The sequence below is a fragment of the Phyllobates terribilis genome, unplaced genomic scaffold (assembly GCF_046119375.1).
Source record: "Phyllobates terribilis strain yellow unplaced genomic scaffold, ASM4611937v1 Scaffold_5__5_contigs__length_657084704, whole genome shotgun sequence".
In the NCBI taxonomy this organism is placed as follows: Eukaryota; Metazoa; Chordata; class Amphibia; order Anura; family Dendrobatidae; genus Phyllobates; species Phyllobates terribilis.
The window spans coordinates 26,360,387-26,376,278 of record NW_027362765.1 but is presented as its reverse complement, the minus strand read 5'-3'; the positions used below and the strand labels follow the sequence as shown (position 1 = coordinate 26,376,278).

Below are 15,892 nucleotides of genomic sequence, written 5' to 3'. Positions count from 1 at the left end.
ATAAAACAAAGACAAAATGGATTTACCTGGAGAAAAATGTTAAGAAACATTCTTTCCAGGATAATGACTTGCACATTAGTCAAAATAAATAAGAGAAAAAAAAGGCTCCTCCACATCCTGGGCTATGTTCACATGTAGCATTTTTGCTGTGTTATTGCACCTTTGCATTGCTTTCAACGTTAAAAAAAATATTCACCAGTAAATGTAATTTTAACATTTTAGTACCTAATTTGCCCATGTGGTGTGTGAGACATAATCAGACATCCTCTTTCATGGCCTCATTTTTTGTCTCAGGGCCAAGAGGCGGCCCTCACTATTGTTAGATGGCCAGCAGGTGGCCCTCACTATTGTCAGAGGGCCATTCGACAGCCTGCACTCAAATTTTAGAGGGCCAACAGCCAGCCCTCACTCAACATTTTTGGAGGGCCATCAGCTGACTATGCTTTGCATAGCCATATATTGCTACTGCAATATAATTCATGCATCTGAGGTGGTAAAATTTTATTTTTTGTATTATGGTATTAATACTGTAAAATTTGAAACTTGGGAGGGCCAACAGGCGGCCTTCACAATTTATAGAGTGTTAAAAGGCAGCCCCCACTATTTTTAGAGGGCCAGCAAGCATCTTGTGGACAGATGAGAGCAAGATAGAGCTTTTTGATATAGCACATCATTCAACTGTTTACTATAAATGGAATGAGGCCTTCAAATAAAAGAACACAGTACTTACAGTCAAATATGGTGGAGGTTCCAAGATATTTAGGGGTTGTTTTTCTGCCTCTGGCACTGGGAGCATTGATTGTGTGCAAGTCATCATGAAAAGTGAAGATTCTCAAAGGTTTTTGGGTCGCAATGTAGTGCCCAGTGTCAGAAATCTGGGTTTGCATCCTATGTCAAGGGTCTTCCAGGAGGACAATGACCCCAAACATACTTCAAGAAGCACCCAGAAATGGATGGATACCAAGCACTGGAGAGTTCTGAGAGTTACATAAAGAAGCTACAGAGAAACTGCGAATGGACACATTACATCAGTAAATTTTGTTAACTTTGAAAAATTTCTGTCAACTTCAATGAAATTATTTATTTTACTGACTTATATAGTACCACTATGTCCACAACGATTTACAGACATTATCAACACTGTCCCCATTGGGGCTCACAATCTAGATTCCCTGTCAGTATGTCTTTGGAGTGTGGGTGGAAACTGGAGAACCCGGAGGAAACCCACGCAAACATGGGGATAACATACAAACTCCTTTCAGATGTTGTCCTTGGTGGGATTTGAACCCAGGACCCCAGTGCTGCAAGGCGGGAATGCTAACCACTGATCCACCATCCTGCCCATAATTTCTGTCAACTTTGATGAATTTCAAAAAACTTTGATGCATTTCTGAGTATAGGTCACCATAAAAATTAAGAATCAGTCAATGAGTGTATGGAAAAGATAAATCAAGTTATGGACTGTAAAAGAGATGTTTGTGAGCAGAACAAACACTCATTTCCAGCAGATAATACCACATCGCAGCTATCCCCATACTAAATGCAGCTAACAGCGGTATTAATAGGGAATAGAATAAACTTTTTTTTTTTCTGTTGCTGCAGCACGGACTGACTAGATGCCTGCAATATGCTGTCCCTTGTGCGAGAGCTTATCGTACATGAATTCCAGTAAGAGAATAAATATTGTATAATATAGAATCAATTTGAATCGGTCTCATAAAAAAAAATTCCATTATTAAGGAGTGGGTCTCCAAAACTGTTAATGTGTATGCAGTAAGTACAAGGGCTGGCAAAAAATTAGGAGGCACTCCAATACCCCTTTGGAGAGACGTAGTGAAGGGCCTTCAGAAAATTTTTAGTAAAAATAAAAAAGGAGTGGGTCTACTAGGCTGGTAATGCCCATGCAGAAACCGCTGAACCACTAAGTTCAGCACGTGGGCCAGGCAAGGTACGTGTGCGAGGTTGCCAAGCGTCAGTGCCGCTACCAGGTTACGGCCATTGTCACACATGACCATGCCTGGCTGTAGGCTCAGGGGCAAAAGTCACAGATCTGTCTGCTCTGTTACAGATTTCAACAACTCTGCAGCAGTGTGCGGTTTGTCACCTAGTAGATTAGCTTCAGCAGAGCCTGTTGCTGCTTGGCCGAGGCAGTGCTTCCAGCTTGCGACTGATGTTGCTGACGTTTGGAAGATAGGGGCTGAGTGTTAGAACCCTCCTGTTAGTTTTTGCTATCTTGTGTTTTGAGCGTCAAGTGACCAGCTGCCTATATATTCCAGCTCCACCCTTCTGGCTTTGCTGGACTTCAGTGTTTTTTGCCTGTCTCTCTAGCCAGGTGCTTCGGTGCCTCTCTCTGTCTAGTTTGCTTGGTCCTCTAGTACTTTTTGTCAGTTTGTCTTTTTGCTCTGCAACAACTGCTGTCAGATTGGATGTCCCTACTTCCTGAAAGATTAATCCTGTGTTTCATGTTTCCTTGTTGAAAAAGGCTGACGTTTCTAATAAGGACGCCACTGTCACAGTTCCTCCTGTGGAGGAAGACTGTGAATATGAAATTTCTCGTATTTTGAATTCAAGATGGCATAGAGGGAAATTACAGTATCTTGTCTCCTGGAAGGGTTTCGGTCCCGAAGACAACTCCTGGGTAAGGACGGATGATGTCTCTGCTCCTAGGCTTGTTAAAGCTTTCCACAGGAAGTTTCCTGATAGGCATGGGCCTGGAGGATCCTCATAGAAGAGGGGGTACTGTTAGAACCCTCCTGTTAGTTTTTGCTATCTTGTGTTTTGCGGTCACGTGACCAGCTGCCTATATATTCCAGCTCCGCCCTTCTGGCTTTGCTGGACTTCAGTGTTTTTTGCCTGTCTCTCTAGCCAGGTGCTTCGGTGCCTATCTCTGTCTAGTTTGATTGGTCCTCTGGGACCTCTAGTACTTTTTGTCAGTTTGTCTTTTTGCTCTGAAACAACTTCTGTTAGTGTTATGATCTGCTACAGGGACTAAGGAAAGACAGGAGAACTGTCCCTACAATAGAACTAAACTAGATCCCTACGATGTAATGGGGAACCTGATCCTGCGATCAGACCCGCTAAAGTCCTCGGCTAGTCTGTACGAAGACCTATAGATATGAGGGAGGGATCCCTACAAGAACTAGGGACTGGGATAAGTTGGACACCTCCTAGCAGAAATAGTAGCAGTCAAAGACAAACACACAACAAAAAGCATAGAGGTCAGAAGACCTAGCAAAACTAACAGAGAACGGCAACAGAGCACCAAGCTAGCTCAAGAGTAGTAAATACAATGAAGTCCAGCGAGACCAGGAGGGCGGAGCCGGATTAAATAGGCAAAAATGGTCATGTGACCAGCAAACTAAAAAAAAACTAACAGGAGAGTTCTAACAGTACCCCCTCTTCTAAGAGGATCCTCCGGATCCCCTAGGCCCAGGCTTACCAGGAAACCTCCTGTGAAACGCTCTGACAAGTCTGGAAGCAGAAACATCATCCGCCCTCACCCATGAGTTATCCTCAGGTCCGAAACCCTTCCAAGCGACGAGATACTGCAAACTCCCTCTATACCGTCTAGAATTTAGGATGCGGGAAATTTCATATTCCCCGTCCTCCACCACCGGAGGAACAGTGGCAGAGGCGTCACCATCCGACACATCAGCTTTTTTCAACAGAGAAACATGAAACACTGGGTTAATCTTCCAGGACGTAGGAACCTCCAACCTAACAGCAGATTGGTTAACTATCTGAAGCACCTTAAAGGGCCCTACGAACTTGGGACCCAATTTTTTATCTTTCTTCATACGAAGCACACAGTTCTTAATAAAATGACCAGAATTTCCGCAATAGAAGCACAAGCCTTCAGAAAGCCTGCGGTCTTTTTCCTGAGAGCGGGGTGTCATCGCCCCAATCTCCATCGGCTCTCCATTGTCAACACAGACCCTCTCAGGACTCGGAGCTGACATAGCAGAGGATTTGCTCTCATTAACCCTTGCACGCAGTCTCCTGTCCACCCGTATAGCTAATTGCATTGCCTCCTGCAAGTTTCCAGGTGTGGGATAAGCAATCAGTAAATCCTTAACCCTTTCACCTAGCCCTGCAAGAAACAAGCTTTTCAAAGCTGAATCGTTCCACCCCACCTGGGCAGACCACCGACGGAAGTGAGAACAATATTTTTCCACATTACCTGATCCCTGCCTCAAACGTCTCAATTCAGACTCAGCAGATGAGACACGATCAGGGTCATCATACAACAAACCCAAAGCAGAAAAAAAACTATCCACTGATCTAAAGCACGGATCACTAGGTTGGAGAGAGAAGGCCCATCCCTGAGGATCTTTGCGCAAAAGTGACATTATGAACCCTATGCGCTGTGATTCATCACCAGAGGATCCGGGTCTCAAACGAAAATACAATAAACAAGCATTTTTAAAAGGAAAAAAATCTTGTTGTTCGCCAAAAAATAGATCAGGCAGACGTACCTTTGGTTCCACAAAATGCGCTCCAGAACAGCTACTCACGTGTTGTTGGAGCTCGGCCACCTCCAGAGAGAGTCCCTGCAAGCGTTGAGCCAAATCTTGAACCGAGACCATGATGGAAAACTGGAGGTCTTTCCTTAGAGAAAATTTTTTTTTTTTTTTTAGGGCTGGACTTACTGTTATGATCTGCTACAGGGACTAAGAAAAGACAGGAGAACTGTCCCTACAATAGAACTAAACTAGATCCCTACGATGTAACGGGGAACCTGATCCTGCGATCAGACCCGCTAAAGTCCTCGGCTAGTCTGTACGAAGACCTATAGATGTGAGGGAGGGATCCCTACAAGAACTAGGGACTGGGATAAGTTGGACACCTCCTAGCAGAAATAGTAGCAGTCAAAGACAAACACACAACAAAAAGCATAGAGGTCAGAAGACCTAGCAAAACTAACAGAGAACGGCAACAGAGCACCAAGCTAGCTCAAGAGTAGTAAATACAATGAAGTCCAGCAAGACCAGGAGGGCGGAGCCGGATTAAATAGGCAAAAATGGTCATGTGACCAGCAAACTAAAAAAAAACTAACAAGAGAGTTCTAACAGTTAGGTGTCCCATTTTTGTCCCAGTCCTTAGTTCTTTTAGGGACCCCTCCCTTTATTCTATGGGTCTCCGTTCAGACTAGCCGAGGACGAAGGCGGGTCTGTTCACAAGGAACAGGCTGCCCGCTACATCATAGGGATTCAGCTTAGTCTTACTGTAGGGACAGCTTTTCCCATTCTTTCCTTAGTTTATGTTGCAGATCATAACACTGATGAGAAGGTGCAGGGACTGCTGTAGCAGGTGGGAGCAACCCTGATTGACCCAGGGCCCGCAATCCTCGGCATCGGTAGCATCTGTTCTGTCTCAGGGTCCAAATGGGTCTTGTCTTCCACAATATTCACCCAGTGTGCCGTTAGGGAAATGTAGCGTCCCTGGCCACAAGCACTTTTCCACGTGTCCTTTGTTAAGTGGACCTTCACAGTAACTGCGTTGGTAAGGGCATGGGTAATGTTATGGGATACATGCTTGTGTAGGGCGGGGACGGCACACTGGGAGAAATAGTGGCGGCTGCGGACCGAGTACCTAGGGACAGCCGCTGCCAAGAGGTTGCAGAAAGCTTCAGTCTCTACAAGCCTAAAAGGTAACATTTTCAGTGCAAGCAGTCTGTAAATGTGGCAGTTTAGTATTGTTGCTTGTGGGTGGGTGGCTGCGTATTTGCACTTGGGTTCTAAGGACTGAGGTAGGGACAACTGAACGGTACGCTGGGACATGGATGTGGACATGGTTGCTTACGGTGGTTACAAGTGTGGAACGACAGGTGCAGGGTTGGAGGCATCTTTGCCTGTGTGTTGGACAGGGGACTGGCGTGCACGTACAACAGGGAAAGAGGCAGTGGAGTCACAAGCAGACACTGTTTCTGAACCTTGGTGTTCGGCCCAACTAGTCGGGTGCTTTGCTGTCATGTGCCTGAGCATGCAGGTGGTGGTCAGGCTGGTAATTGCCCTGCCTCTGCTGATGCTGGCATTGCAGATGTTGCAAATTACCTTTTTTGGGTTAACTGGACAGTCTTTAAAAAAAGTGCCACACTTCGGAAGATCTAACAGTTGGACTGGCAACTTCCCTCATGTTAATGTTCAGGGGAACAGTTGCCCGCCTTGTGTTTGTGGCCACCACACTGCCTGTTGTGGTGCTACGGATCCCTCCCCCTCTGCGTTGCTGTCCTCGCTTTACATGTCACCGTCCCAGGTTGGGTCAGTGACTTTATCGTCCACCACATCGTCTTCCTCGTCAACACCCTGGTCCTCCTCCTGATTTTCTGGCAATTGTGTTTTATTATCATCCACCTCTTGCAACAGTAATTGCAGTTTCCCACCATCGCCTTCTTGTGATCTTGGCTGCTCAAATATTTAGGCATCGCTACATTCGATCTCCTCAAGTCCCGCTTGAAGCAGGCAGGATGAAAGTCCAGAACACCTGTGAACAGCTCTTCAGAGTGTCCAAGTGTGGGATCATTTGTCTCTGGGGCACTTGGCATGGTGGGAGGAAGAAGGATCAGGGTGAGGATTATGTGGTCCATACTCACGGATACTGAGACTGGACCATGTGGAACACAGGGTGGTGCTGGCAAACTGACTGGAAGCATTATCTCCTATCTACCCAACAACCTTTTCACACTGGTCGGGCTTCAAGAGTGGTGTCCCGTGCCCCCCTACAAAGTGAGACAGGAAGCTAGGTCGATATGATGTGGGTGTTTGTTGTGCTCCCGCAGCAGGCAAAGTTTAACCTTGCCCACGGTCTCGACCTCGGCATACACCATCAGCATCAGGTCCACTTCCCTGTCCCTTAGCACGAGCATTGCACCATTTTAAATGGAGTATTATATTTTACAGCTTCAAAAAAATTCAGGATTATTACTGAAGTAATATTTGACGACCTCAGATGGACAAGTTTCACTGCTTGCACTGTATAGCAATGATATTCAAATCAACCAAATCTGGCTGTAAGCTATTAAAAAACAAATGGACAAGTATAAATGGTGTATTATATTGCTTTTAACAAAAATTAGCAGGATTAACCGGGAAAAGATTATTATTGATATGAGTTCCAGCAGCAGAAAGAACGTGCAATGAACCCAATCCTGTCCTACACTATCTCTCCAAAAACTCTTCCTAACTACTGCTAACAACAGTATTAATTTTCATCAGAATGAGCCGTTACAAGGGCTGTTGGTGCAGATGAAATAAATCAAAGTGATGTATAATCCCTGCTTAGACGCTGGTAAAATTCTCTCCCTCGCTCAGCCGCAGCTCTCAACTCTGACTGTGTACAGATAGGGTGTCACGTACGGTGTGGGAAGACTAAGTGCAACACAAAGGGGAGAGGAAGGAAGCCCAAACACTAGGGAAAGGGGGAGTGGAGACCCGCTAGGCAGATCTAATAAATCCCTGCCTACCCTACTGTCCACATATTGGTTCCACACCAATCGCAAAGCAGGAAACCTAAGTTCTGTGTACCCCTAGAGCTAGGCCCTAGATAGGGAGGGGGAGGAGTGAGCACTAGTCAGGCCCCACTACAAACTATAGACAACAAGGAAGACAAACAAAGGGGATAACTTAGCTTGAGCAGACACCAGAGGAGAAAAGCCAGCAGTCCTCCATGGGCACCAGAGGAGAAGCTAGCCGACTGCTACTACTCCAAGCAAGAGCCAAGGAACATATAAATTTCACCAGCGAGTCCCTGAAGCAGACTAAGAGTTTTTAAACACCCAGGCAAGGGTGTGTCAATCAGAGCAGAAGGGAGGTAGCTGCTGGGTCCTAAAAGAAGACGGATTAAGAAGGAATCTGCAATGTCAGGCGCAGAAACATTCTACAAACAGATTCAGAGTGACTGTCTGTTACACCTGACACACCCGTGACACAGGGTAGACGGTGACGAGTGTGAAGATGTGCGGTTATGGATTTTAATGATCATATAAGCAGGTTAACAATGCAATTAGTTTTATTCTTTCCATCCACGGTAAACAGCAATTCCAGGTAAATTGGCCATAATGCAATTCTATCAGTCCTCAAGTTTCCAACCCGGAATCAGTAGTTACACTGCCCCGTACCAGGTGATACCCACTGTTCCCCAACTTTTGGTTGGCCCACAGCTTTCTGTATCTCCCGCTGGTATATCAGCAGTCACATCATATGCTCCTCCGGATGACAGATATCGCGACCACAGCACTTGAATACCACCCAGCACTCCCTCAGACTAGAAATGGGTCTTCTTTTTCTCCTACACTGGGATCGGCCCCTGAATGGGCACAAGAGCTCACCCTTCACCCCACAGGTAAGTGTGCCTTAGTGGAGATATTTTCTCAGGTCGAAGTCATCAGCTTGGTCTGCCTGTGAGACTCCCTGCGGTGATGGCTCCTCTGCGTCTACTCTTCCCATCTACACAAGGGATCTAGTGGCTGAGAGAACAATGGCCCACGGCCCCTGAGAAGAAGTCACTGAATGGAAGCACTGATATCTGAGGTTGAACTGATGACCAAACAAATCACTAATAAAACACAGCAAGCAAATTTCTAACAAAACACAACAATAAAATCTACAAAAATGGGTGCTCCATGCTAGAAAAGTTTTTAGTAAGTGGCCAGCTCCTCACAACGAGCATGGGGTCCTGGGTCTTATATAGACCCGATGACGCTATGCTGCCAGCCAATTCTTGTAATGCCACTACTAACATGGCAACGGCATTACAGTGACTGTCAGGCAATACCTGCATGTTAATTGGCAGCTAAAAATCTCCAAATATGTGGGGCAGGGACTCGAGCTCCCGCCCGAGCATTCAAAAAGCACTCACCGAGTAACGAGCATCTCGAGCACTGTGATGCTCAGGCGAGTAACGAGCATGCTTGCTCATCGCTAGTGGTAATCAATTGGACACATTTGTCGTCTCTTTCTTTTTTATTATTATTTCTGATTATCAGTGTACTGCATGAATTTTGGAGATTTGGCTATGATCTCTTGGCAGGAAAGAAGCTGCATCAAAAAAGATTGTTCAATTTCACACCTAGCTGAGACAATGTATACATTGTGCACATCACTAATTTAATTAAACTATCCTAATCCAATCTGCCATCACAGGTGACCAAGACAAGATGGTAAAATCACAAAAATAAATGGAGTTTCACACACTGCTGTACTTGCTTTTTTTCACTAAAAATACAACAAAACCTGGTAGCTATGTTCACACGAGGCGTTTTTTCAACCCCCATTACTTTCAATGGGTTAAAAACACTGAAAAAATGCTTAAAGAAGTGACATGCTCAGCACAAAATACTGATGACTAAAAAAATCAATGTGTGTGCATGAGATTTCTGAAATCTCATAGACTTTGCTGGTACTGTAAAACGCAGCTGAAAATTTGCAGAAAAAACAGTGAAAAAACGCCAGGTGTCAACATAGCCTTACTATGTTTGAAGCTCTGATTGTGCATTTAATCTTTGCAATCTGCTGAAAATACTGATAGCAGCGACCACCTTATCTACCCAGCTATTCTGTGAATCTGATCTGAGCTCAACTCTTTACTGTGATATTTTTAAAAAAATATTTGATTAAAAGTTAATTTTTAATAAGTTAATGAGATCCTTCGGCTATAGATTCTCAAACTCCCTCTGAAGTGATATGGATACCATTTTGGATAAATGGGAAAAGTCTTGATTCTTGCCCTCAGTGCACACAAGGGTGAGGTCTCCCTTTCTTTGAGCTGGTCATTACGTTTATAAAGCTTCCCATTGCTGGGTGTCCATAGTTGGACTCCGATCCTGCTCGGCACTTATTCACATTGAGTTCATCTTTGACACATGGTAAGGTTTTAATATTAGAGGTTAGTACCGTCATGACTGGGCTCACCTTGGCGCTAATAAGATGGCTTTTATGCTTTTTTTTTAATGAAAAACAAAGTTTACTAAGTATCCTATGTTATTTATATGCACTTGTGCTTTTTACTTACTTATAGTAAGGAATATGTTAATTTAGTTTCTATCTTAGGTTTGGGCTGTTTAAAGGCCAGTGTGAACATGCTCCTACACATTGCATATTTACCAACTTATACTCCAGTTCATTGATGCAAACATAACACCGTCTGTAAAAGAGCTGAAGTTGAAAAAGAGGATGGCTTCTACAAATGGTTAATGATCCTAAACACACGTCAAAATACAAACTAGACGCAAATGGCGCAAGCTGAAGGTTTTACAATGGCCCTCACAGTCCCTTGTGCTGAACATCATTGAAAATCTGTGGCTAGACCTCAAAATAGCAGTGCATGCAAGACGACCCAGGAATCTCACAGAACTAAAAGAATTTTCCAAGGAAGAATGCATGAAAATCCCTCAAACAAGTTTTGAAAGACTCTTGTTTGGCTACAAAAAGTGGGTCTGTGGGTCTGTGTGGGGAACAAAGGGCTCCTGTTACTTGTGTAAACCTGCAGGCTGAGGGTCTGCGTGCAGAATGAGTGGGTCCTGTTACTTGCGTGGGCCCTCGGGCTGGGGGTCTGCGTGGGTATGGCGGTAGTGCTGATACTTGTGTGTGGCTGAATTCTGGGGATCTGCGCGGGGAAGGAGGGATCCTGTTACTTGCATGGGGAAGTAGGGGGTCCTGTTACTTGCATGGGGCTGCGTGCTGGGGGTCTGCGTGCGGAAGCAGGGGGTCCTGATACTTGCGTGGGGCTGTGAGCTGGAGGTCTGCGTGTGGAAGGAGGGGTCCTATTACTTGCGCGGGGCTGCGTACTGGGGGTCTGCGTGGGGAAGGAAGGGGTCCTGTTAATTGCATGGGGCTACATGCTGGGGGGTCTACATGAGGAAAGAGTGAGTGCTGTTATTTGCATGGGGAAGTAGGGGGTTCTCTTCCTTGCGTGGGGCTGTGTGATGGGGGACTGCGTGGGGAAGGAGGGAATCATGTTCCTTGAGTGGAGCTGCATGCTGGGGGTCTGCGTAGGGAAGGAGGGGGCCCTGTTGATTGCATGGGACTGAGTGCTGGGGGTCTGCATGGAGGAGGGGGTCCTGTTACTTGCGTGAGGCTGTGTGGGGAAGGAGGGGATCCTATCACTTGTATGGGGGTGAGTGCTGTTACTTGCATGGGGCTGTGGGCTGGGGAAAGAGGGTGTGAAGACATGAGGGTCAGTGTCTGCTCTCGTTCGCTGGCCTGGCTGTGTTTAGAAAGACATGGACCAGATCTCATCCCAGTGAACTCCCGCACTCCTTCCACGAGGGCAGAAAACTACTTAGACCACACAGGGTGAGGGTAACACAATGGGGGGATACTTTATTGTATCACCAACAGTCAATAACATATAGAACAGTCCCAGCAAGTACACAAGATGGTGCAAATGACGGAGTCTCACCTTTTCGCTGGCTCACCGGGGATTAGAACCTCTGTGACTTCGGGGTTTCCAGGGCCGACTACCCCAACCAGTAGCACCTCGCTTTTGGAGGACACCCACAGAGAAGAGGTATCTACAAGATGACTGAGTACAGAGAGATATGTGGCCAGGTGACCTGACTGTCCCAACCTGGATTCTCCAGACGTCTTTGTGTGTTCAGTGATGGTCAGAGAAGCAGATTTGTATTCCTACAGCTGGGGCCGTGGTCTCTAAAGCGGACATCCTGTCTCTTAGAGAAGGAAAGAGGTCTCTTTTCTACCCACAGATGACATTCAGAGCATTATACACAGGCTTGGAGAAGGGTGGGAGGAGGCATTCTCTCTCTCATTGTTCCAGTGGACAATTAACCTGCATATTTATCCTGCAATGTTTGCAGACAGTCACCAAATAACAAACATCGATTGTTCAAACAACCCGCACCTTTGTTACCAAGGAAAACAGAACAATAAGCTGCAGGGGCTGATACAATAGAGAATCAACAGCCATTCACCAAATCATCATACAACAGACAAATCTACAGGAAGATGTACAGACTGGTGTGAACGACGGCTCATGTGCCCTGAATAATACGTCTGGCATAATTAAGAATAAAATCTGTGTAGTCACAGAGGGGGTCCTGTTACTTGTGTGGGGCTGTGTGCTGGAGGGGTCTGTATGGGGAAGGAGGGGGTCCTGTTACTTGTGTGGGTCTGCGTGCTGGGGGTCCTATTAATTGCATGGAGCTGCATACTGGGGTTCTGAATGGGGACGGAGGGGGAGCTGTTACTTGCATGGGGCTGTGTGCTAGGGGTCTGCATGTGACATGATGGGGTCCTGTGACTTGCGTGGGCCGGCATGCTGGGGGTCTGCGTGGGGATGGAGCAGTGCTGTTACTTGCATGGGGCTGCATGCTGAGGGTCTGCATGGGTAAGGAGGAGGTCCTGTCACTTGGGTAGGGCTGTGTGTAGGGGTCTGCATTGGAAGGTGGGGGTCCTTTTATGTGTGTGAAGATGCAGGGGGTGGGAGGAGGGTCCTATCACATGTGTGGGGATGTGTGCTGTGGATCTGAGTGGTGAAGTGGGTGCTGATACTTGCATTGGGCTGAGTTCTGGGGGTCAGTGTGGGGAAGGAGGGGATCCTGTTACTTGGGGCTGCATGGTGAAGGAGGGGGTCATTTTATTTCCATGGGGCTACTTGCTGGGGGGTCTATGTGGGGAAGGACGGGGTCCTGTTACTTGCGTGGGGCAGGAGGGGGTGCTGTTACTTTTGTGGGGCTGCGTGTTGGGGGTCCGCATGGGGAAGGAGGGGGTACTGTCACTTGCATGGGGCTGGGTGCTGGGGGTCTGCGTGTGGAAGGAGTGGGTGCTGTTACTTTTGTGGGGCTGCATGCTGGGGGTATTCGCAGGGAAAGAGGGGGTTCTCTTAATAGCGTGTGGCTGTCTGCTGGGGTATGCATAGGGAAGAAGGTGGTCCTGTTACTTGCGTGAGGAAGTAGGGGGTCCATTGATTTGCACGGTGTTGCATGCTGTGGGGTCTGTGTGGGGAAGGAGAGGGTCCTGCTACTTGCATGGGACTGTGTGGTAAAGGAGGGGTTCCTGTTATTTGCGTGGGGCTGCACGGGGAAGGAGGGGGTCCTCTTACTTGCATAAGTCTGCAGGGGGAAGGAAGGGGTCTTATCACTTGTATGGGGCTATGTGCTGGGGGTCTGAGCGGGAAAGGAGTGGCTGCTGTTACTTGCATGGGGCTGCATGCTGGGGGACTGCATGGGGAAAGAGCGGGTCCTGTCACTTGCATGGGGCTGCGTGCTAAGGATCTGTGTAGGTCAGGAGTGGTCCTAATACTTGTGAGGGGCTGCGTTCTGGGGTCTACATGGGGAAGGACAGGTTCCTGTTATTTGCGTGGGGCTGGATGGGGTCCTGTTACTTGAGCGGGGCTGCATGTTTGGAGTCCTATTGCTTGTGTGGGTCTGCATGAGGACCCTTGATTTCCTTGAGGATTCTCTATGGCTTTTTTCCTGGGCTATGGCGTTTCTCTGCATTATCTGTGGTATGGGGCCCAACCAAGCAGGGCTGCCACTAGGAATTTTTGGGCCCCCTTGAGACTCTACCCAGGCTCAGCCTCAGCTCCGCCTCCATCTCTTACACAGTCTACTGCTCACTCTTGGAAAAACTACACTTCTGCACCACGTCCTCACCATTCACACATTCGCTTTTGTTTTGAGCCAAAGATTTTTTAAGCCACAACCACGACAAAGTAGACTCTTCTGGCCAGGCCCTATTAAATTATACACAGAAGCTCTGTATATAGTGTCAGTGTACAGGTAATACAGTGATCATCAGTGGCATTATACACAGGACCTCTGTATATAGTGTCTGTATATAAATAATAGGCCACAGCCCCACTGTCAGTATTTTTTCTCAGGAGTGGGAGCCAAAACCAGGTGAGGAACAATCAGAGAAAAGGTATAATAGAAACAAGTCACCAATTCTGCATTTATCACCCACTCCTGGTTTTGTGTCCCATACACAGGAGCTCTGTATATAGTGTACGGGAAATACAGTGATCACCAGTGACATTATACACAGGAGCTCTGTAAATCCCACTGGGATTTAGCTTTCTCATAGCAAGCTAAATTCAAGTTGGCAGAAGGACCTGGTCCATTAGAGCAGGATAAATCCTAGTGGGCAGAAGGACCTGTTCTATTAGCCCACTAGATATGACATTAACCCCTTCACAACATATGATGCAGTTACGTCATAGGTCATAAAAATATGAAAAGAAAAGTGCAAAATCCCACTTTTGCCCCATTAAAAAAAACAATAAGAAAAAATACACATACTTGGTATTGCAGTGTTCAGAAATGTCTGATCTATCAAAATATAAAAAATGTATCTGATCTGTAAACGGCGTAACAAGAAAAAAAATTGAAACCCCAGAATTACGTATTTTTTACCTCTGCAACATTGCAATGAAATGCAATAAGAGGCGATCAAAACATTGTATCCACCCCGAAATGGTATCAATAAAAAGGTCAACTAAGGGCGCAAAAAATAAGAAATCAAACAGCCCCATATACAAAAAAAATAAAAACTATGGGTCTCAGAAAATGGCGACACAAGTTCTTTTTTTTTTACAAAATCATAAATCTTTGGTATCTGCATATTGGTACTGACCTGGGAAATCATATTGCCAGGTCAGTTTTACCATATAGTGAACGTAGAGCATAAAAACAAAATTGTGGAATTGCACTTTCTTTGCCTATTTTAACGCAGTTGGATTTTTTTTCCTGTTTTCCAGTACACTATGGGAAAGAACAAATGGAATCATACAAAAGTACAACTTGTCCCACAAAAAACAAGCCCTCACATGTCTACTGGGCCGAAAACTCAAAAGTCAGTGAGTTCACCGCAGGTCAGGGGCTGCTCTCGCTGCATAGTCATTCTCTTTAGCTCTTCACTGTAAGCAGTCGCCTCAAGCCACCGCTCATGGTGATGAGCAAATGTCACACAGATGGATCACGGCGTGGGACACTGGTTCTTTCAACTTTGGAAAAGTGAGGTAGACTGTTGTTTTCTATTTTATTCTTAATTTTACACTTGTTGGAGACAGTGGGGGCTGAATACAACTCTCAGCATTGTCCCCTGCTGAGGCTGATCTCAGGGGACAATGATGAGGCTAGCCTCCAGCACCCGATGCCTGGGAACCGTGAGAACTGTACTGCTGAGTCCCAGGCACCGCTACGTGTCACACTGATGTGACAAAAAAGCATCAAAACAGTCTCAGTGCTGAAAGGGTTAAAGTCCCCTGCTCCCAATAATGAGGAATCTCCACATACCTGCAGAGCCGCCACCACATATATGGCTGTTCTGTGCACACAGGACCTGTGATGAGGTCACAGGAGGGGAGGAGTCAGGGGTCACATGATCAGGGGCCTCAGTGGATGCAGGACTCTGCTGTGCTGGTTGTCATGGTGCTGGATGAGGGGAAGTTTATGTGTGGGGTCAGGAGGGGTTTACAGTGTGGATGTAGCAGAGCCGTGTGTGTACGAGGTGTATGGAGCAGAGCCGTGTGTGTGTACGAGGCGTACGGAGCGGAGCCGCGTGTGTACGAGGCGTACGGAGCGGAGCCGCGTGCGTACGAGGCGTACGGAGCGGAGCCGCGTGCGTACGAGGCGTACGGAGCGGAGCCGCGTGCGTACGAGGCGTACGGAGCGGAGACGCGTGCGTACGAGGCGTACGGAGCGGAGCCGCGTGCGCACGAGGCGTACGGAGCGGAGCCGCGTGCGCACGAGGCGTACGGAGCGGAGCCGCGTGCGCACGAGGCGTACGGAGCGGAGCCGCGTGCGCACGAGGCGTACGGAGCGGAGCCGCGTTCGTACGAGGCGTACGGAGCGGAGCCGCGTTCGTACGAGGCGTACGGAGCGGAGCCGCGTGTGTACGAGGCGTACGGAGCGGAGCCGCGTGTGTACGAGGCGTAC

At 47.1% G+C, this 15,892-nt stretch overlaps 1 protein-coding gene across 3 annotated transcripts in view; it reads right to left on the bottom strand.

Moving 5' to 3' along the window:
* The window catches only part of LOC141271778 (uncharacterized), a 76,804-nt gene extending 61,480 nt beyond the window's left edge, over window positions 1-15,324 (bottom strand). Inside the window, exons 1-2 of one of the 3 annotated variants that reach the window (XM_073681911.1) lie at window positions 15,251-15,305; window positions 11,398-11,665 (exon numbers count right to left, since the gene is read on the bottom strand). The gene's annotated coding sequence lies outside the window, so the exon portion shown is untranslated. Of the gene's footprint in view, window positions 1-11,397; window positions 11,790-15,250 lie in introns of those variants that run through there. The other 2 variants (XM_073681912.1, XM_073681910.1) reach the window with 2 other exon arrangements.
* Between the last annotated feature and the right edge of the window lie 568 nt (window positions 15,325-15,892).